The 24,108-nt window shown below is 42.5% G+C and overlaps 1 long non-coding RNA gene across 1 annotated transcript in view; it reads left to right on the plus strand.

Annotated features, from left to right (window-relative positions):
• The window catches only part of LOC108581314, a 31,994-nt gene extending 8,304 nt beyond the window's left edge, over positions 1-23,690 (plus strand). The window contains exons 2-3 of the long non-coding RNA XR_004179149.1: positions 19,226-19,391; positions 23,216-23,690. This is a non-coding gene — a long non-coding RNA (uncharacterized LOC108581314). The remainder of the gene's footprint in view (positions 1-19,225; positions 19,392-23,215) is intronic.
• Positions 23,691-24,108: the final 418 nt, after the last annotated feature.

Raw genomic sequence — 24,108 nt, forward strand, 5'->3', positions numbered from 1 at the left:
TTCCTGGAGCATCAGCAGGAAAATTGGCACTGCCTGAGAGATCCCTCTTCCCATCCTTTTCCCATCATCAGAAAAAAAGAGGGTGTTCACTCACGTAACAAGCCTTTTTTTTGGGATTTCCACTGTGCTCATACCAAAGAACTGAGCATCAGCCAGCACAGGAAAACACGGTCTCACAAGTCACAACCATCTAGCACCCAGAATAGGCACCAGGACTAACCTGAAAGGAAAGAAGTGCTAACCTCCCAGCTCCAAAAGTGGAGGGCATTCCTCACTCCCAGAATCATACTCTCTCCCCTTCTCCTCTGAAGAGAGGTGAGCCACTTCTATGCATCAGGCACTGGGTTAGAGACTTCATATATATGTTGCCTATTTTTATCTCAATCATTCTCATTTCCAATTCTATAAGGTAGACCTTTTCTGCATTTTACATTTGAGGAAACTGAGGTTCAGAGAAATTAAGTAACATGATTATGGTGACCCAGTGTGTAAAGTAAGTGGTAGAATCAGGATGAGAAGTTTTCACCAATGCCAACGTTTACCTTATTGCTCCTTCCATGAAAGCAAACAGGTCTCCCAGCTGGAATTGAATTGATGAAAGTAAGGTTGGCTCTTGTTAGATCACAGGTGACCAAATTCAGAAACTGGGGTATCTCTTCCCTCAAACCCTCCCACTCTCCAACTTCTCCCCCAGACTCCTCAATTTAAACACTTAGCCATGGACCCAGTTGGAATGAGGTAAGTGTCAACAACAGAGGTCACTATCAGTGGACTGAAATCAGACAAAACAATGACTAAGAGCCCACAGATTATGAGAGCTAAAGAAAACTTCAGTGATCATCTGGAACAGCCAGGGAAACTGAGGCCCAGAGAAAAGGCCACTTGTCAATGTCATATACAGTAGTAGGTGGCAGAGGCAGGGCAGGAAGCCAGAACGGTCCTTTTGCTCCACATCATCACCTGAAACATGCCTTTCCCACAAAGCACCGGTCACAAGCATTCCAAGACTCTACAAAGATGTTTCCTTAATGGGCTATATTTTTTCATGGGTGAAGAGCTTAGGATCAGCAAGAGGGAAAAGAGCAGGGGGCTGAATTTCCAGTTTCTAGGGAGGCAACAACCCTGGTGAAAGCAAATGCAGGATTCTTGATTCCTTAGCCAGAGTTTACCCCACTTTTATGCAGCATCAGAGCAGATTCTGGAGCCAGCCTGACTGGGTTTGAATCCTGACTCTGCCACTTACTAGCTGTGTGACATTGGACAAGTTAACCTCTATGCATCTCAGTTTCCTCAACTGTAAATTGGGAATATTATGTACTTCACAGGGCTGTCATGAGGACTAACTAGGATATGAAAGGCACATAGAATGGTTGGGAACACGGAGGTACTGTAGATGTGGCTGCAAAATAATACAATACAATACAATACAATACAATACAATACAATACAATACAATACAATACAATTACAATACAATACACAATACTATACCTACCTCCTCCCTGCCCGTACTTGCCATGGCTGTACCAAAGTCCTGTGATGGAATTCAGCATATGAAACCAATAGCAAACCCTGCTTCTCCAAAACAGATTAGTTTCACCAGTTTCACACTGTGACTTTGCCCCTACATCTCAGCTTCTCTACAAGAGCAGGGGACACCTAGCAACATCTTGTTATCTCCATCCAGGAGGTAGCCAGTTAAAGAACCCATAAAGTCTCAACTGGGAGATGGTCTGAAAGTGGGGAAGGTTTAGTGGAATGTACACTCCTAGATCACTGGGCTGCCAGAGGAGAGATGATCTCGGGCAGGCCTGGAGATGACAGGAGAATGCCGTTTTCCTCTGAATGTGCAGAAGGGAAGAGCTGCCCAGATACAGACACACTAACGACCCTGGAGAGAGAGCAGGGTATACAAGGTAAATTTTCCCTTCGTGCTTGGCTGACAGAGAACTAAAGCAGTGAAGAAACTGGATGGGTTGTTAGGGGAAGTCCAGGAAGTTTGCTTCAGGGCTGGGAGAAGGCTGAGGTCTCTGACTGGGATCATCCCAAGTCAACGAGGTCAAACAGCTCTCCAGCCGGGACCGTTCAGCATGGCTTCCAGGACAGCTATGTTGCTTCAGCAAGGCCTTCAGAAATGTGGTTTATTCCTCACCTGGCTCAGGCACCCAGAATAGGCACCAGAACTAACCTGAAAGTTAACTAACAAAAGTTAAAAAAAAAAAAAAAAAAGGTCATTTGGGCTGTGGATGTGAGGTGATTCTCTAAAGGGACTGAAACTGGCGATCACCACATAGCTAAGAAGCACCCCAAAAGCAGGTGTTCAATGCACCAGAGAAAAGGACAGGACAAGGGCCAAGGGTGGGAACTGAGGTTCTGCCATCACCTCCCCTTCTTCCTCACATTTCACACAAGAAACGGTCTTAGAAAAGAGTGTCAAAGTCTGTTCCACACATTACAAAATATGGAGGACTCAGAGAGGAGTTAGAGAGGAAGCCCAAACCAGTCAAAGAATTAGTAAATCATACCTGAAAGGAAAGGCTGTAGAGGTGGGATTGCAAAATAAACTTTATTCAACATTTAATATGTGCCAAGCATTGTACCAGGTACATTTCACATTCCTTTACTTTGAGAAAAAAGACAGAAAAATGACCTTATAAAGACCTTCTCAACAACTATAATCAGGGTCTCATCTCAACAAGAATCATTGGCTACTCCTATGGGCCCAGCCTATTCTATGTGAGAAACAAGGGCCCTCCTTGTCCATAAGGAGCTGATGTTCTAGTTGTAGAAAAGAGCTGTTGAGAGAAAACAATTAGTATAAAGGGTAGTATCCTATATGTATGTGTGCCAGTGATGATAAAGTGCTAAATTATGTGAGAAAAAAATCATTTGGGAAACAGCTTCATACAGAGTGAGCTCTTTGTTGTGCTATAATGAAGGGGAAGAAAAAGCAATGTTTTTTATATTATTTATTTATTTTAATTTCAACTTTTATTTTTAATTCAGGGGGGTACCTGTGCAGGTTTGTTAGCTGGGTATATTGCATGATGCTAAGGCTTGGAATACAGTTGATCCTGTCACACAGGTAGTGGGTATAGTAACCGACAGTTTTTCAACCTTTGCCTCTCTCCTTCCCTCCTCCTTCAATGCAATAGACACTATTACCCCCTAGGGTCTATTGTTGCCATCTTTATGTCCATGAGTACACAATGTTTAACTCCCACTTAGAAGTTAGAACATGCGGTATTTGGTTTTCTGTTCTTGTATTAATTTGCTTAGGACAATGGCCTCCAGCTGCATCCATGTTGCTGCAATAGACATGATTTTGTTCTTTTTTTATGGCTGCGAGGAACATTTATCGAAGGCCTTCTATGTACCAGGTATTTTCACCTCACAACACTGTCAGATAGACAGTATGTTATTATTTCCATTTCATGGAAAAGAAAATTCAGACTCAGAGAAGTAAAGTAACTTTCCCAAGATTACTCAATAAGTACAGAAAAGGTTCACCTGGTGTGAAAGATTAGGCACTTTTTCCCCATGGCTGTAGAAGAAATTCTCATGAAACCTACTGGCCTGGTAAGACGGGCGGGCACAGGGCCCTCCAGGTAGGAGCAAACAGACCTGCAGATAGGACAAGAAGAACGGACTCTAACCCTAGCAGAAGAGATTGTATTCAGACCTGATTATGAAAGTGGTTCAGCACGGTCACTGATTTCCAGGATGAAGCACCATCACCTTCTTTACAAGTCTTTTAAAACTGGCATACTGCAAATTGCTTCTTTTTTTATTCTCTCTAGAGGCAAGGGGGCAAATGAGGAGATCTTCCAGTGTCTTCTCTACCCAATGAATCTCCGACTCTACAAGTTTCCTTCCCAAGACACTGTGGTCCAGGGCTGCCTCCCCTATCGCCTACATGATAATATGTGCAAATTATTTGTCAGTATCTAATTGCAAGAATGGTGAGTCCTCTGTGCCTCATTGGAGGGCATAAATGGGTAATTGGAGCCATGGTTAGTGGGCTGAGGTCACACTTTTCTGATGGTTAACATGCAGACACCACAGGCATAAGCCGTCCCGTTTAAGACTTTTACTGGCTAAAAAGGGCAAGAACACTGTTTCAAGAAGCAGAAAGCAAAAGAAACACAGACTTCCTTGCTCCTGCTGTTTTGATCTATGAGCCTACTCTCATCATATCTCAAGTTTTAATCCCAAAGACAAGGTCAAGATCATGTCTACACTTCTTAGGCTTAAGGCAAATGGAATCCTCAGGGATCCCAGGCTTAAGAACTCTTGTGATGGGCTTGGAACAATAGCCTCCATGGACATGAGAAGAGGAGAGGGAATCCACTACCAGCCCTGCCGAATTCTCTCCCACTGAAGTCAGGGCATGAAGGCAACAGCTGGGTGCAGTTTCACTTGAGCTCTGAGAGTCCCAGGACTGGGGATTTTATTCTACAGCAAAAAATGAGACCTTGGCCTGGGAGATCTTGGGATGGTATTTGCCCTCTAGATCCAGACAGAAATCTCTGAAAGCAAGAAGACTGAGAGCCTCATATTTTGGTCTGATTATAAGCAAGGTCTAGAGTTTGTAGTGCATCCCTGGTACATATTCCTCCCTCCTCTAACAACTTATGCATCCTTGATCCACCCCACCTACCTACCTCACAATACTAAAAAGGTCTTGCTTTTCCTTTATTTTGAAAGGTGTTTCAGACATGTCCAAGGTATAGTATTAGGTGGTCTATTGGAAAAAAAAAAAAAAAAGTCATAAGACACAAGATCAAGAAACTTTCTGCCAAATATGTTGTTAACCAGACACCCTCAGACCCTCAAATACCTCACTCTGAAATAGAGGTATTTCCTTGTGTGTAAAAGTGGGGTACAACACCCTGTATCTGTCCTGATAATTTAGCCATTGATGTTCAAAGCCTAATTCAATAATGATATGGTTAGGCTTTGTGTCCCTACCCAAATCTCATCTTGAATTATAATGCCCGTCATCCCCATGTGTCAAAGGAGAGACCAGGTGGAGGGAATTGAATCATCAGGGCAGTTTTCCCCGTGCTGTTCTTGTGATAGTGAGTTCTCATGAGACCTGATGGTTTTATAAGGGGCTCTTCCTCCTTTGCTCAGCACTTCTCCTTCTTGCCACCATGTGAAGAAGGTGCTTTGCTTCCCCTCACCTTCCGCCATGATTGTAAGTTCCTGAGGCCTCGCTAGCCATGTTGAACTGTGATTCAATTAAAATGCTTTCCTTTATAAATTGCTCAGTCTCAGGCAGTTCTTTATGGCAGTATGAAAATGTACTAATACAAATAACAAAGGTTTTACATTTCCTCCCAAATTAGTATCTAGAGCCAAAGTTAGCTCCTAGGGTCAAGACATTATACAGGATTAGAGGCATTTAGGAGATTACAACTTTTCCCTGGTTTTTCAAAGATTAGTCGCATGTCCAGTCAGCTGAATACACAAGGTAGAATGGACAGGACTTGAGGCAAATAACTTTGTGGTTAAGAGTACTCAGGTTCAGATTTTGGCTCCACTACTTGGCAGCAATGTGACCCTCAATTTCTATATCCTTCTTGCTTTAAAAATGAGTATCATAATAGTAGTTTTGGGTTGGCTATGAAGATTGAGTGAGATATATGTCATATTTGGCATGTAGTGAGTGCTAAATATTCTCTATCATATATATAAATACAATATATACCTCTCTATATATACGTAGCTAGATATACAGAGAGATAGACATATAGATACAATGAATCACCCCATTTATTCTGAAGATAAAAATTAAATTATAAATGGGAGAGTACTCTGAAAGGAGATAAGGTTTTACAATGCAAACATGGGTTCTGATGATTATAGCTCTAACTATTGTGCCCACCTTCATTGCCTTGTTATGCCCAGACCGTTTGTTCCCCAAAGAAGACCACCAGAGTCCAGTGTCAAAGCCAAGCGGCAAGGATCTTTACTACAAGTTCGAACCTGGTCCCTCCATTCCACAGTATACAAGAGGGCCCCGAACAATGCGAGCGTTTGCTTTTTATAGCCCGAAAATTGCAGGGGAACAAAGAAATTCTTTTGGCTCCCGCGCTTTCAGTAACCTTAAACGGCTGTCCCTTTATCGGAGACTTTCCAGGTGGTGTTTGTACTGGGCTCAGGGAGATTGAGAGATATATGGCGATATGTGGTGGAATGGGAGGATGGGATGTGTTTGTATGGTGGTATGTGGTGGGATGGGAGGATGGGATGTGTTTGTACTAGGCTCAGGGAGTTTTGAGCCCGGGGCTGAGGAATGTGCCCAGCTCCTTTCAGCCTCCTTTGAGCAAGGCCACCAGATATAGCCAAGCAGGTTGGGCAATGCACACATCCGAAGGCACCACTCACATATAACCTTCCCTTTGTACCTGAGAGCACATGGCAACTGCTCTTCCAGGTAAGCCTGTACTTCCCACACAGCTGTTCCTCCCAGAGTCTCAGGAACAGCACCCGCTCTGTAGAGCCATTCATTCACTCATTAGTCCTTAATTCAGTGAAGGTATACTGAGAACATACTCTGTGCAAGGACTGGGCATACAAAGATAAATGAAATGCAAGTTCTGCCCTGAAGCTCCCAGTGTCTGGGGAAAGTCCTGTGCACCAAGAAGTAGAATGCAATGTAGTGAGTGCTAGAGTGCATTTATGTAAAGAGACTAGAGGATTGCCAACTTTCCTTCTATGTGGCAGTGGTCATGGACAGGGGTAGTGTCAGGATTCACAGAAGCAAATATGAGAAAAGTCTAACTCTCTTAAAAAAAATAGTTCTCATAAACACCATTTTTAAAAGTCAAGAAAAAGTCAATGGGGTACAGTCTCTTCAGAGAAATCCAGTGGGGATCTTTTGTTGTGGCAGGAAGGGACTCGACTAAGAACCTCTAGCAGAGGCACCTCTGGTAGAAGGAAGGTGCAAAAATAGCTCCCCTAAAACCAGCCCAGACCAGAAGAAAGGATAGGGATTTATCACTCATACAGTAAATTTCAAACGTAGATTCTTATCTAACGTGAAGATTCCTTTCTCAGGAGATAGACCAAATTCCCTTCTCAGGGAATAGACCAAAGCCCGCCAGCTTTAGACAGATGGCTTCTCTTTGCATCTTTATAGCCTCTTTGAGAGAGGTGAACTTGGAGTCAGGAGATCTGAGACGGAATTTTAACCTTGTCCATTTGTTGTTTTGTGATCTCAGGCAAGTCAATAAGCCTCAACTGTGTTGTCTGTAAAATGGTCATAATAAGATGGTCTTCACAAATTTGTTCTTTGGACACCAAACACCTTAGTTATTGTCATATGCTCTGGGATAGAGGTGAGATCTTAGGAGGGAGGCAGAGGCAGCACCGACGTCCCTCCATTCACAAACAGGGTCTGCCCACCATCCTTTAAGGAGGCTCTGCAGCTTGTTAATAAAGGAGATCTTGCCCCTAGAGCATTATGCTCCTGAGCTGGCCAACTCAGCCCTCCCCTGGCTCCAGCGCCTTCATTTGTAAAGAAGGAATTCTGAGGCTATCAAAAAGGAAGTCAAATTGTTTTCGGAAAACAATAGCAAAGTAACTACAAGTCATTAGCTTCCTCTTTGGGGCCTGAAGTCAAGCTTGCCTGGGTAGCTGAAAGGACTGGTAGCACTGTTTACTTAAAGACCTCTGGACAGGACCCATAAATTAATTCCTGTGCATGACTTTCTGGAATGAGAGGAGGTGAGTCATGGAAGTGGGAGGATGCCTAAGAGTAGAGATTTCTGTTTCTTAGGACACAGCTAAATCTCTGATGCTGGCCTTGCCTTTTCTGGTCCTCTGGGTGAAAGTTTCATTTGGATATGTACGTGCAGCTAACAGACATCTGCTGTCTGAGATGGCTCTTAATGAGTTTTTTTCCTAGAGCAAAAAAAAAAAAAAACAAAAAAAACCCCACAAAAATCTGTTTCCTGCAGGTCTCCTGAACCGCCTCGAGGAAGCCAAATGCTTCTGAGACAGGTGCTGTAGAAATTACCTTTTGAACAGGAATTTCCTCAGTAACAGGAGCAGACCAAAGCTGGGAATTGCAAAATTCATGACTCCTTAGAGGATTGTCTCAGTGCCATGCAGATATCAAGGAATCACAGATACCAGGACACTGGAGCTTGAAGAGAAACTGAAGATCAAGTGGACCAGATGAGAACACTGAGGCCCAGAGTAGGCAAGCAACTTGTCTAAGGCCAGGAGCAGAAGCCAGATCTCCCAAAGAATCAGGAAACCTGGGGACTTCCCTGAGGGTAGAATGGGCCAGTTATTAATCATAGATACTCCTATGATGCTGTTAGGGCACTTAGCTGAAAGTCCCTGGAGCTTAAATTACTAAAAACTAGAGAAAAGGCATGGTTTCTTGACCTCTCTGCATCCTGGAATAACTTGTATCCAAAAGCTACAGATGATTCTAGACCCTAAAGTTTTCTGAGAGGAGATGCAAAACTTCTGCTTGAGCTGTTTTTAAACATCTTTGGCAAAATCATGAGGATCTGTTGAGCTTAATGATTTGAAATTTAGTCCAAAGATGATCAGTATTACCTGCCTGGACCCCTAGAAGATTTTTGGTGGGCTTCATGGAGCATAGAAACCCCTGGGTTCATCTTAAAGCTTTAGGGGAAGAGGGACCATAGTCTTGATCCATTCATAAAGCACTCTTGACCCAAAAAAGGTCAAAGGTCACTGTTCTAGGTATAGGAGGTCAAAAAAGGTTATTTCACATCAACCTCTAAAGTAATTGAAACAACCACCAAAAAGGCCAATATGTTCTATCCCTTCCCAACCTAGAAACCTCTTATCAAACAGGTTGAAATCTGTTCCATAGGCATAATGCCACTGCTCAGTTCAGAGTCTTCACCTGTCAAATATAAAAAGGTCTTCTGAGATAAGCATGCTTATTCCTTCCTTTCGTAACTTTCCCGAACTCACACAGCTAGCCAATACTGGCACCTCTCATCATGCCTAGTCCAGTATTATTTCTGCCATCTCAGAAGGTTTTTAAGGATTTATTAAGCACCATTTCTAGATGGTCCTGAAATGGTCCCAAATGCTAGAGGAGCTATAGGATTACGGGAACTGTCCCTGAACTCAATACATTTGTAAATGTGGTAGGTAAATGAGTGCATGCCCCTGAAATGAAGAATTATTTCCTTAATGCCTTTCCCAACAGTGTGGACAAGGGAAGCGAGACTGGCAGAGTGCTGGGGAGGACATGAGCCCTGGCATAACTGCCCCATCCCTGGGCAGCTCCAGCAAGCTTGACAATCAGTGAGCAGTAATATTCATTCAGTAACTAGGTGCCAATTTCTAAGATCCCCCCCAATCTTGAAACCCCTTTGACTGTGTGCTGGGTTAACAAATAAAGCATAAGCCAAAAGACTTGTTCACCAGTTTGTAATCTACTGCAAAATAATAGAGTTTTCCAAATAATTAGTGAATAAAGGGCAGGGGGGCAAGTGAGCAGGTCTCCAAACTGAAAATACTTGCATCCTAAAAGCTTCAATGTAAATTGGTGGTGTGGAATTTGGAGCATGTTTTCCCATAGAAATAATGTTATAAAGGGTAATTAGCTTCCCAGGAAGCCCATAAAAGCTTATTTCAGGCATAATGTTGCTCAACTATGGTGTTGAGAGTTCTAGAGATGCTAACAACCTAGTTAACATCGTCTCTGGATGGGAGAGAATGATGCCAAGTTCTGGCTGGGGACTCCAGGAATATATCTCCCTCTGAAGGATTTCAGATTCAAGAGTCTCCACCCCACACCTGCACCGAGGATGGCATCTTCCTGCCTCCCTCCCTTCATGGGGAAGAGAAATAATATTTATTGATCACCTAACTTTATTAATGCAAGGATTGATCCACTCAGCATGGTCCCTTTCATAAACTAATATCCGACACTAACCACAGACAGAAAGCTTTATATTTTTCAAGCTGTTCCAGTCTTTTCCTAATTACAAAAAGTGATAGTGTATTATTGTAAAAATGTAGGTAATATAGAAAAGTCTAAACATGAGATAAAATCACCTGTAAGTACTATTAAAATACTGAGAGCTTTCTACCACATTTTTATACTTATAAATTTTTTTTAAAAATTGGAATCGTATTATGAACACTTTTTGGTAACCTGCTTTTTTTCACTTAACGATATGTCAGGGACGTTTTCTATGCCAATAGAAATACATCTTCTTCACCTTTTTAATGATTATCAGGAGTGTAGTCAAAGAGAATGGCACCCAAAGGCAATGTAATGTGTTTGTATCTTTTCTTTCCATAAGGATGTTACCACTGCACTAGAATTATCAAAGACTAGCATCTGTGCAGAACTCTTTAGACTACTGTCAGGGTATATATATCACCTCCACCCTTTGCTAAGTCCTTGGGTTACACAGTTTCCTACTCTTGGATTTACCAAAATTCATTTAATGCCCTATTATTGAGCACTTCAATTCTGGGTGACTATAAATATCACCATATTGAATGTAAGTGGTGCCCTTTTAATTTCTTAGACAAAGCAACTTGCTGGTAACATGTTTCTTTCTCTGCCCCAAATAAGTTACTCCATGTAATTCTGAGCTGTCCTTTCAAAGCCTTGCGAACAGCTCATGGGAAAAAGCAGAATTTCTAAACAAAACAATTCAAAACAAAACAAAAAGTACTAGCTTCCTCCATTCAACCAACCCGTTCTCCACCATACACATAAGATGCAAAAGGAAGTGTGCTGAGTGAGTGGTGAAACACTAGGGCAGATAAGAACAAACTTGACAGGTTCGGAGAAAACCCCTCATGAATCTTGGGAGATTTCTATGGGTAAATGGGGTAAAGGTTCAGATCCTGAAGGGCTAAACCAAACTTTGCAAAAGCTCACCACCACCATGAGCCTGATGCCCCAGAACAGCCACCGCTGTGCCTCATGCCTCCAGTCCTGCTCTAGTTTCTGTGAACTCACACACAACCCTGGGATTGAAGTACCAGCTCTGCCTGTGGTGGGAAGGACGTGTGTAACTGACAAAAGCTGATGAGGCAGAGAGGGACCAGGGAAATGCAGGAATCAGGGTCTCAGGACACATGAGCTCAGGTCCTATCTCTAACACTTAAAGAATTGAGTGCCCTTGGGTTAAGCTATATCAACTGTGCCTTCTACTTTTAAATTTTAATGTCTCTATGATTCTAAGTAATTGGTTATCTCCATACCAAGCCGAAGCTTGGAAGAAGTTGAAATTTGTCTTAAGTGCCCAACTGTATTTACACTTGTAGCTCCTCCCTTTCTTTACCCATATAGCACTCTGGGGAGCATGGGAGATGTTCTTAGGCCATTTTTTATTCCAGGTGGTGCCACTGTATTGAAAACTTAAGGGTATTCCAAATAAGGAAAATACAAACAAGCAACACTTGGAGGTGTGTTTCAGTTAGGATGCTACCAGCCATCAGTAACAGAAAACCCCGCTGGAGTCAACCACACTGACCACTACACTGTGGGAATGCACAGGGGGTGTCAAAGTTAATGGATGGCCCACTTATAGCTGATCCATTTATTTATTCATTTATCCATCTATCCACTGATTTTAAAAACCCACTGAGTTTGGGATTGTGCTAGGAACTAGATATACTAGTGATTCAGACACAGCATCTGAATTACGAAATCAAAACCTAGGAATTTTATAAATATCAATGCTCCCAGGCCCCTCTGAGAGCTGAGTGATGTCACCAACTTAGAATCCCACAAGACTAGCTGGAGACCTAGTTGGAATAAAAATGCTGCCTTGTTTTAGACCATCAAGTCTATGATAACACTGCAATTTCCAAGAAGTCTATCTGGATTGAGGGAGCTGAGCAATGCATGCTGACGTGGCCTGTGAAAGGGATTGAGGTGGAGCTCTGATCTCAGGAGAGTATAGAATGGAAACCAGAAACTAGGAACCATGGACATCTGCATCTATTCACCCTCCATACAAGGGGGTGTAGGGAGTTCCCATTTACCTCCAGGTCTGGTTTACGAACTGTGGGCCTGCACGCAGCCTAATCATGATGGTTGATGCTCCAGGGGACCTGAATGGGCAGGGACCATGACAGGTGGCTGCAAACAGATAATACAGAGCTAACAGAGAATGCCAGGCAGTGGTCTAAGTGCTTAGCAGAGTTTGCTCATTTAACCCTTACAAAATCCTTGGAGATAAGAATTAGTATCCATATTTAACATAGGAAAAAATCAAGAACGGAAATCTTACCCAAGCTGATCAGTGGTAGAGCTGGTATTTGAATCCAGGCAGTCTAGTTTCAATATCTGTGCACTTAACCACAAAATAAATTATATGACTATGTGAGAAGTGCTACAATAGAGCTACGATCAGAATGCTGTGGGAACTAAGAAAGGAAGGAAATGCCAGGAAAGGCTCCACAGAGGAGATGGCATTTGTGATATGTCTTGAAAAATAAGTAGAAGTTTCAGACAGAGAACTGGAAGTGGGAGAAGTACATCCCAGGCACCACGGGACAGATGGGCAATGGCACTTTGGAAGACTACTGGGTAGTTCTTTTGCAGGGCAGGTGAGCCCCAAATGTGGGGTCTTAGCTCAGGAAGGTTTTTGGTTTTGCTCAAGAAAGAATTCAAGAGTGAGCCAGTGGTAGAATAAAATAGCTTTATGGAGGTGGCAGTGTTACAGCTCTGTGACGGCTCCTGCAGAATGGGGCTACCCCACAGGCAGAGTGCGCTGACAGCAGCAGCTCAGGGCAGTTCTACAGTCATATTTATACTCACTTTTACTTACATACAAATTAAGGAGCAGGTTATTTAAGAGATTTTTAGAAAGAGAGTGATAACTTCTGGGTCATTGCCATGGAAAGGGGCAGTAACTTCTGGGTGTTGCCATGGCAGTGGTAAACTAGTATGGCATGTCTTACAGAGCAGTGCTTCCCATGCCTCTTCCCTGTTTCAGCCAGTCTTTGATCTGGTCCAGAGTCAAGTTCTCCCACCTAACTCAATTCTACACAGCTGGACCAAAAAGTATGTGTGAGCTTGGTTTGCGAAGAAACCTGAGTTTGGGGCCAGATTGTTAAGAACTTTGTAAACCACATTAATTTGTTCTGCAGGCAGCAGGGAGCCAAGTAAGGGGATGAGTCAGAATCCTCCTCCAATTTTCAGGGATTCCCAGGGTGGTTCCTCAGTTTGCCTGTCCTGGATCACACCCAGTGCTAAGTAAAATCATTTTTCTCTGGCCACTTGTTTCTTGCTTTTAGTCTCTTCAGCATTGCAGGTAGAGCCCAGGGCTGGGTAACTTTACTTCTACTGACTTGGAAAGTGAAGGATGCATAGTTGCTTAAAGGCAGAGCATGGGCCGGGCGCGGTGGCTCAAGCCTGTAATCCCAGCACTTTGGGAGGCCGAGACGGGCGGATCACGAGGTCAGGAGATCGAGACCATCCTGGCTAACACAGTGAAACCCCGTCTCTATTAAGAAATACAAAAAACTAGCCGGGCGTGATGGCGGGCGCCTGTAGTCCCAGCTACTCGGGAGGCTGAGGCCGGAGAATGGCGTGAACCCGGGAGGCGGAGCTTGCAGTGAGCTGAGATCCGGCCACTGCACTCCAGCCTGGGTGACAGAGCGAGACTCCGTCTCAAAAAAAAAAAAAAAAAAAAAAAGGCAGAGCATGGCAGGACACTCTACTAATGTTTCACCTCAGAATCTTGGACCATTCTTTCACCTGGGAGCCCTGAATTCAAGAAAATCCAAATGGAGACCAGGAAAAAAGGGGATGCTGTTGTATGGAGATAGTGAAACCAAGACTGAGGGGCCATTTTCAAGGGATGCTGACTCAGTAAACGTTCTTTGGCAGCAAGCACCAGAAACCAACTGTAACTACTCTAAGCTGAAAAAGAAAAGGAAGAGCAAGAAGTGAAGAGGGGGATGAGGAGGAGGACAGGAACAAAAAGGGGAAGAAAGGTGAAGAGATTTCTGTAAAATCTCTGCAAGAATCTGTAAGAATAAGCCCCTCAGTTAGAAGCTCCCTTGGGCTTCAAAAACATTAGAATGAATAGATATAACCAGACTCCCTAAGACATGACTCTTCCAATGTATCAGTCTATTAGCTTTTTCTCCAGGACACACCTGCAGTCTTACCAAACGATGAGTCTTTCACTAAGCTGTGGCTCTTCATCCAAAAGTTCCCCTACTCATAAGCAGAAAGTCTTTAGGTCCAAGGGCTCTCAGGCCTCCTGCTTCTAGGTGTCTGTGGTGATCGTTGAGAAAGGGGCCACTGGAGGCCCTGCGGCCTCAAGGGCAAACCGATATAGTCATAGGAATAATAAAACAGCAACAGAAGCCTTCAGAACAAGCACATCACAAAAAACTCTGAACTCAACTCACATGGAAGTTGCACCACTTGGTGGCTGTGTGATTCTAGGCAAGTCCCTTAATGTCTCCAAGCCTTAATGTTCTCATGTATAAAAAGGGTACCCCTTTTTGTAAACTGCGACGTGCCAGGCAAGTGATGTTATTATCAACCAAACTCTTGCTCTCCATGCAGTGAAGCCTCTTCCTATGAGTGGAAATTATTCAGCCTTGTCATTGGCATGTCAAGAACCAGACAGCTTAGCGCAGAGTCATGCCGTGGGTCTGGGGAAGGACAAGCCAAGTGCAGGAAGTGTGTCTGGTCAGTTTCTGCACAACCCTGGATGGAATGGGCCAGGGGAAGGGGAAATGGTTTTCCCCCTGCATTCTGCCTCTATACCTTCCTGTGCCATCCTCCGGACCCTAGGCTCTATCCTCAGGCCTGGGCAGTGGGATAGGCTTCAAGACTCTGGAGGGTCTAGGGCTGGGTGAGGTGGGTAAACCTGAACACAAAACCTTATAAAATGCTTGTTTGTGTTTGAGTAAACTAAAGAGGCAGGAAAGTTGAAGACAGGTTTGGATCTTTCCAAGAAGGGCTTGGCCTCACAGGGAAGAGGTCTCCAGATGGGTCGGGGGAAGCAGGGCATATCGAGCCTGGAGGAAAGAGGGACATGAATATGGCATCTTGGTTTTCAAAAAGCTGACATGACGAGGAAGATTTTACTTATTTTGCGCAGCTCAAAAGGATGGAACTGGGATCTGAATGAGGACGGGGAGGAAGAGGGCTCACGTTAACTTACTCTTATCAGGCACTGTTCTTCACAAATATTATGACATGTAATCCTCACAACAATACCATGAAGTGGTTACTATTATTATCCTCTGTTTTACAGATGAGGAAACCAAGGCACAGAGGTTAAACAACGTGTCCCAGCCACATAGCAAGTAAACAATTGAGCCAGGCTCCAAACTCAAACCTTCTGGCGTCAGAGTCCTATAAAGATTTTTTTCCCCTAATGTGAGGAAGTACTTTCTAAGAATAAGAGTTTACCAATTAAAAATGGGATGCTGTTTTATGAAGATATTTAAACCAAGGCTGAGGGGTCATTTTCAAGGGATGCTGACTCGGTAAAAGTTCTTTGGCAGCAAGCATCAGAAACCAACTGTAACTACTTTAAGATAAAAAAGAAAAAGAAGGAAGAGGAAGAAGAGAAGAGGGCGTTGAGGGAGGAGGACAGGAAGCAAAAGGAGAAGACAGGTGAAGAGGAAAGTGAGGAGGAGGAAGAGGCAAAAAGGGGGGCATTTGTTGAAAGTGGGGTGCAGAAAAAATAAACAACTAAGATTCAAATTCAAGAAGGACCAGAAACAAGGACTGCCCTAGGATCCAGGGAGCGGGAACTGATTAACCGTTTCTTTAGGGCACAATTACCCAAATAAATCAGCTCTAATGGATTTCTGTCTTTTTGTCATTCTGTTTAAGATTCAAATTCCAGGGAAAGAACATTCCCTTGGCCTAGCCTTGGGAAAGATTGACAATAAAAATCACTAATATTTATGGTGTTTATTCTCTACCAGCCACTGTTCTAAGCACCACATCTGCATGTATTTTCTTCTCACAGACACTTTATGAGGTAGCTACTATTACAGTTACGAAACTGAGACAGAATTTGAGCTGTCATTCAACTTGAGGCAGTATGGTTGCCACCATGTTTGTTCTAATATCAAAATGGAAAGGATAGGCTCCCTAAGGCAATATGTTGATGTTGATGAAGAAGGGGAATGGATGCTAAGAGATAAAACCCACAGATGCTCTCTCAGGGTTTGGTCTTGCTAGAGGGGAAAGAGAGGACTCCGGAGGTGTCTTCTGACCCAGGAATTCTACATTCTAGTTTCCATCCTAACCCTCTTGGTTATTGCAAGGAGAAGATGAAACAAAGCAAGGAGGCCGGGTGTGGTGGCTCACATCTGTAATCCCAGTACTTTGGGAGGCTAAGGCTGGAAGATTGTTTGATTCCAGGAGTTCGAGATTAGCCTGGGCAACATGGTGAAACCCCATCTTTACCAAAAGTAAAATTTAAAAAAATAGCTGAGCACGGTGGCATGTGCCTGTGGTCCCGGCTACTCAGGAGGCTGAGGTGAGAGGATTGCTTGAGCCCGGGAGGTGGAGGTTGCAGTGCACTGAGATTGCACTAATGTTCTCCAGCCTAGGCAAAAGTGAGACCCTGTTTCAAAAAGAAAAAGAGAAAAGAAAAAAATCAAGGAGAAAAAGACAACAGAAAAGATATAACAAAGGACTGGATACAACAGAAACATAGGAGAACAAATAGTTCCTGAACAGGATACAGCCAAATGACAAAGTTCTGAGAGAAAAAAAAAAATGCCTATAAAAGTATAACTTGAAAGACAACAAGAAAAAGATTCCAAGTCCTGTAAAAGTTTGAGAATGAAGTAAATTGAAGAAAAGCAGAGAGGTCCATTTCTCACAAATAGTGAAAACCTGATGTGAAACTCTACTACAAGAGGCTGCAACCTGTCATGATTCACAGTGCGAGTTTGGAGCGGGGCTGCCAGAATTAAATCCTGCCTCCAGCACCTCCAGCTGTGTCACTTTGAAAGCGTTACATGACCTCTCTGTGCCTCAGTCTCCTTGTCTGTAAGATTTTAATAATGCCTAATTATTAAATTAACAATTTAATAGTTATTAATAATTGTTAATAGTGTCAGAGGAGTGTTGAGAGGGTAAAAGATGTGTGAGAAGTCTTAAGCACAGTGCCTGGCACATAGCAAGTGCTTACTAAACGTTAGCTACGCGGCCACTGTATGTGAGCTCCTACAAGCCCAACATGGTCTTGGGACAGGCCGACAGGTTGAGTGCCTGGAAGAAGCCCCCCTTGGGGAATCATAAACAGAGACCCCAGAACAGCAGAGATCTGGTTTCTGCATGGGAAGTCAGGAAAGCGGCACCACCTGTTGGTGGTGGACCAACAGGTGTGGGTCCTCAGCAGAGAGATGATCAGGTGAGGAGAGGAAAAGCTTCCCAGGAGTCGAGAGTCTGGATAGTGGAATACCAGAGATGAAGCTCTGGAAAAACATTCTACCTAAAATGTAATTGTAAGAACTCTTCTTTGTAGGCCTCTCAGAGAAACCCTTTGAAATCTCCAAGGAGTCAGAGAACAGGGCCCTGGGTTTGCAATTAAGAGCTCTGGGTTCTGGCTTCTGCTGATGCTAGTAGGCTCTGGGTCCTTTCAGGGTCTCAATTTCCTTGTCTGAAAAAGTGGGCGTAATGATATCTACCTCAAATCACTGAAGTGAAGATTAAATGAGGAATGTCTGTAAAGCACCTGGAACATAGAGGGTACTGAATAAATGATAACTTTCCTTACACTTACACTCCCACTCACTGTTACAAAACAATGCATAGAACAGGGTGTCCCCGGAGTCAGAAGAATGAAGTAAGTGCATGCTTGTCAAATTCATCAACTTCCAGAAAGTTCCATGTGTTCTAGTGAATCCATATGTGATATAGTTTGGAATGTTTGGACCCTCTAAATCTCATGTTGAAATGTAATTCCCAATGTTAGAGGTGGGACCTGGTTGGGAGGTGTTTAAATCATGGGGTTGAATCCCTCATGAATAGCTTGGTGCCATCCTTGTGGTAATGAGTGAGTTCTCACTTTATGAGTTCAGATGAGATCAGGCTCTTTAAAAGAGCCTGGAATGAGCCAGACACGGTGGCTCACACCTGTAATCCCAGCACTTTGGGAGGCTGAGGCAGATGGATCACGAGGTCGGGAGTTCGAGACCAGCTGGACCAACATGGTGAAACCCTGTTTCTACTAAAAATACAAAAATTAGCCAAGCATAGTGGCACATGCCTGTAATCTCAGCTACTCAGGAGGCTGAGGCAGGAAAACTGCTTGAACCCAGGAGGCGGAGGTTGCAGTAAGCTGAGATCAGGCCATTGCACTCCAGTCTAGGGGACAGAGTGAGACTCCATCAGAGAGAGAAAAAAAAAAAAAGAGCCTGGAACTTCCTCCTCTCGCTTTTGCTCTTTCTCTCTTGCCATTTAACATGTTGGTTCCACTTTGCCTTCCACCATGGTTGTCAGTTGCCTGAGGCTTTCATCAGAAGTAGATGCCAGCACTATGCTTCATGTCCAACCTACAGAACTGTGAGCCAAATAAACCTCTTTTCTTTATAAATTACCCAGGATCACATATTCCTTTATAGCAATGCAAACAGACTAACACAGTGTCCTTAGCCATTCTCACAATCTGGAATGATCTCTCCACTCCATTCCATCCTACCTTGATCTATTCCCTATCTAGCAAACATCTTTTATCTTTCAAGGCCAAGCTCAAATATCATGTCCTCAAGGAATTGAGGAACTTCCTCAGCATGTGACTTGTTCTTCAGTTTTGTACTGATTCCCCTGTACTTTGTGATGTAATTAGTTCTTGAAGACAGAAAGAATATCTTACTCACCTTGGTGTTAGTCTAGGCTGCATTGCACATTCCTTTGTGACACTTTACTTTTATGGGGTTATGGGCAGCATCGTACCCCCGGATTTGTATCTCCATCTGAATTAACACTTAATCCCTTCATTGAGGCCTCAATCAATACTCCCCAAGAAAGAAGGAGGGGATTATCTAGTTTGGAAACCTGGGTACAAGGACTAAGCATGCAGGGCCAACTTACCCATGAAGCACAGTAGCTAGAGTCCACAATACTATTAAAGGCCCACACATTTGTAATATTTTTCATGGAAGAAGGAGCCCGTGAAACCAACAGTGCCTATGACCCACAAAAGTCACACAGCTCTGTGGGCATAAGTAGCTCATCCTTTTCTCCCCTTCCTCCTAGGGAGCCACCTGCCTACAGGAAACAAGGAGCATTTAGCCCACTCCTCCAGGCTCAGCATTCGACAGGGGCATGACCATGTCCAGTGTTGCTGAGTAACTGGGAAGAGAAGCCCACTGTTGCTGCACACCCTACACCAAGCCTTCAAACAGTCCCATCAGTAATCAAGGTGATATACTGACTTTTTTCTGACTGGCTCCTATGTCTATCTCTCTCATTTTTTCTAACTTAGGCAGAGAATGGGGATGCCATTTGTCAGGCCCCCTGAAATCATATTGTTGATCCTCTAAATGACCTTATCAACTACGTACAATCTTTATCTGACAGATGAAGACACTGATGAACAGAAAGGTTAAAGAATTTACTCAAGGTCAATCATCCAACAAATGAGTTTAGAACCCAAACTTTTGGACCCTGAGTTAAAGCTCCTTCCCCCCACTACCCTATAAAGTAGGGGCTCAATAAACGTGTGTTGAAATGAATCAAAATGGTAAGAGAATATTGCCAGGCAGCACAAAGCTTGGATGAAATTTTTCAAAATTTTTGCTGGTGATTTTAAGCTTCAGATGAAGTCTTTGACATTTACCATTCTCTTAATAAACACTTTATAAAACTCCAAATCCATGTTTCTGCCTTGAAGGATCACCATCAGTTGGAATATATTTTTACACTATCCTCTGCCATCTTTGAAGGAGGAAAGGATTAGGGAAAAAATGCTTTATTTACCAGTGTACTTAGAATGAAAATATCATGTTTAACTTCCATGGAGACAGACTGAAATATGAATAGTCATGTAGTTTTTTGAAATTAAATTTCTATTCCAGGAGGCCAACACTCAAGATTAGTCCTTTCTACCACCTCTGGCTTTCAAACTTCCACATTAAGAATTGGGAAGTAAAAATGCTTTGGGAATGAAACTGGATGAATGGACATATTTGTGCCAGTATTCTGGGGGCACTCTTTTTCCTCTCAAAAGCCCAGTAGATCACTTGTCATGTTTAGAATCTTCAAATATTTGCCAAAAGAAATGTTTTGGGGAGAAAACAATCTCCCACTCTCCTTGCCGAGATGGAATTCCATGATTGTTGGGCAAGATGAAGTAAACGATTTTCAGGAGAATCGCTGTTTTCCACATTGAATTGACATGCATTTCTGCCTCACCTGGTTCCTACACACCAACCCCAACTAATGTTAAGCTTAGAGTCACTGAAATGCCTGCTGCACCTTAACAGCAAAGATTCGGACAAGATAGTGAATAAGCAAGTTTATGATTTTTTTTAAGAGAATGATTTCTTAGACTTCTGTTCACAAAATATTCTAGCATGTGGTTTCACAAATACAGGTGAATCATCTGGCCAGCCTAGGTTAGCTCTCTGCTGTCAGTGCTGTAAATCTTTCATTCTCTTTCACTAATGTTTCACACATGGAATTAACTCTTCTTTGTCCTCCTGTCCTGTTATACAATAGAAGGTCCACATCTTATTCACAACTTTAAGTCTAGTGTGTGGCTGTGTAGAACACAGATTAAGAGCATGGGTTCAAGGGCACGATGGACCTGGATTTGAATTCAACCGAGCAACTTTTTGTGTGACTTAGAGGTAGTCACACCATATTACTCAGTTTTCTCATCTGTAAATAGATAATAGTTCTTACTTCATAGAACTGTTGTGAAGATTAATTCATTCATATATGTAAAGCATTTAGCTTGTCCCGGCAGTAAATATTCACTACTATTATTGCATTAAGTGCTAAAGAGTATTTCAAGTAGAATTTTTAAAATAAGAGTGAGCCTAGGCACAGGGAATGCATCAAACTGGCCTCATTAGGGAGAATTCTCCAGCCAACTGCGATACTGCCTGACTGGGTTCTGGGAGGTCCTCACCTGAAACCACAAGGGGTAAATGAGCAGATCGTAAGCAGCCGTGGAGGCACCAGCTCTTAAGATGTTAGCCCTCATCTCCCCAGAGCAGTGGGAACTGAGTCATGCTGAGACTCTGTTCCCAAGAAGAAACTGATTCAGAGCAAAGGAGACAAGCTCCACTGTGGAGGAAGTGTGCCCAGGTCCCTCACCTGCCCCGGACATGCCGGCTGGGAGGCTATCAGCTCAGAGCCCGCACCAGCTTCCTCTGCTATTGTTCAGCACACACCATTCTCCTGATAACCCGACTGTGGGAACCACTGCCCAGACGCCAGGCTAACACAGAGGCACGACTACAGCTGGGAAGGGTCTCTCCTTCATAGGAGGACTGAGCTCTGTAGGGGGTTGTGTTGGAGAAGACTGAGAAGGGGCAATCGAAGGCCTAAATGTAGCCCAGTGTTAAGCATATTGAAACACCCAGTACCAATCTGGTGAATTGAATAGTTTCACAAAACTAAGGAAAATTAATAGTCTGCACAAAAAAGTGTTCATTCAAGTGTTAAAGTACTTAATTGTTCTCAAAAAACCAAATTATCCCCATTCTGAACATTTTCTGGACTTTCCCAATTGTAGTTAGTCTTCTGGGACATTGAAGGAGGTCAAAATTCAGTTATGGAACAAAAATATCTAAGCATTGTATTTAAAAACATGTGTTAGAGGTTTATTACCTTAGGAGATTTTTAAATATTATTTATCTATTAAATTTAGTTGTTGCATTAGACATTTTGCTCATTTTTCCCTTTAATAATTATATCTTTATACCACTATCTGAATTTGTGTCTTTACTCTTTTTCACCATGAAAAAAAGGGCTTTTTCTTTTGATTATATAAATAGTTGATACTCAGTGTAAAAAAAAAGTTCAACCATAAAAAAAAACATGAAGTTAAAAAGCCACCAAAAATGCCACTACCCTGATATAAATACCATTTTCAGTCAGTTATTGTATCTATGTAATCCACATATCTAGATCTATGTTCATATAGACATATAGGCACATGAGACTTTTTACAGAAGCTGTGCATTTTAAAAATTATGAACCCTTTTTCCAGTGCAGTGTCCAGGTATTTCTGACACAAGGATCCAGGAAATAGGTTGGTATCTGATCTGTATCTTAGATTTGTCTGCCTATATATAACTAGATATAGAGTATAATAAAATATCTATAAGTAGATAGATGTTTATATGGCCAGCTATATACAGCTCCCTAGAGATCAGCTTATATGATGTATTTTTATTTGACATTCTAGTATGAATTCTTAAATTATCAACCAATCATTATGTACATATGATAAATATGACACATTTGTTCCTTCAAAAGTTTAATATATTATTTGTGATTTGTTATTTTGAAGGTTATCCTGGCATATGTCAAGGCATGTGGTGGCTATGGCATCTGTCAGAACCTAAGATCAGGAGACTTTATGATGATCAGGTTCTAAACCTATGAGGGTGTTTGAAATTCAAAATCCTGAGACTGCCCACAGCTAAAAGTAAATCAGAACCCAAGACACGCTAAAAAAAAAATGTCAGCTCTGAAAGGAACTTGGTGACCACCTGCTCCAAATCACTCATTTTAGAGATGATGACAGTGGGATCCAGTGAGGCGGACGATGTGTCCAGAGTCACAGAGCAATCGGTGGCTGAATGTATACTAAAATCTGCTTTCCCAAATCATCATGCCACCTCTTTCCATCAGATTTTGTTTCCCATTACATGTCACCTAAGCCAGAGCCATTTTCCCTTTTTTCCAAATCACAATTGCTCAGAGACAACTGGCATCTGTCTAATTCAGACATTTTCAGAAATTGAGTCAAATGTAGACACAGGGAAAGCAGAGTCCCTGAGAATTCAGATTGCATTACATCTAGGAAGATAGAGCAGAAGGAATAATAATAATTATTATTATTATAGCAAGTACGTTTAGCACTTACGATGTTTCAAACAGTATTCAACTACTTTATGTATATATGCTACTTTACACGTATATATAAATTTATGTAAGTGATACATATACGTCATTTGACCCTCACAACAGCTCAATGAAATAACTACCATTATTATTCTCTCTTTTCAGGGGAGGAAACTGAGGCACACAGAAGTTAGGTGACTTTCCAAGATTATATAACTCGTGAGTAACAGAGCCAGGATTATGGAGTCAGCACTCCAGCCCCAGAGTCCAGCCTCTGGACCAATACACCACATACTGTCTCACAGAACGAGGAACTCGGACAAATTATAGTAATGCCGCCGAAACATCAGAAGCAACATCAACGTCATTGAGATAATTAACCGAACCTTGTCTCTGTCACCTCACACACCCTGGTGGGACTGCCACATAGAAGCCAGGCAATTCTAGGGCAATTCCTGGAAGCTTTCTGTGTTTACCTTGCTTAGTTCTGCAACTCCTGGCTAAAGTTTCCGTAACTGGTTTTTGTCCTTTGTTCTTTGTTTAGCATTTTATTATAAAAAATCCCAAACCGATGAAAAAGTAGTCAAAATAATAAAATAATCCCCATATACCCAGTTATCTATCTTCAACAATTATCAACAAATGTTAGCCCGTGTTTTTTTAAAATTCATTTATTCAATTTCTTCAGCCCTCTAAAATATGTTTTAATATATTGCATAATATACTTAATGTATTAATATCATCATACATTTTATAATTTATAGGCAAGTAAACATACATATATTAGAGGGCATGTTCAAACATATGACACTTTAAAAAGAATGGCTATTAGTGGGTTTGGGGTTTGGCCAACGTGTCACTACAGAAATACAGTCAGAATGCCTGGGTTCAGGCCCTGGCTCCACTGCTTACTAGCTTAGTGACCTGCAGAAGTCACTTCACTTCCCTGAGCCTTGCTGTTCTCATCTGTGCAGTGGGGATAGTAATGCTACCCACTCAGGGTTGTCGTGTTGATCAAATGAGATCAGGGATGTGAGACTTTACAAAGAGCAAAGAGA

Source organism: Papio anubis, chromosome 1, assembly GCF_008728515.1.
Source record: "Papio anubis isolate 15944 chromosome 1, Panubis1.0, whole genome shotgun sequence".
Lineage (NCBI taxonomy): Eukaryota > Metazoa > Chordata > Mammalia > Primates > Cercopithecidae > Papio > Papio anubis.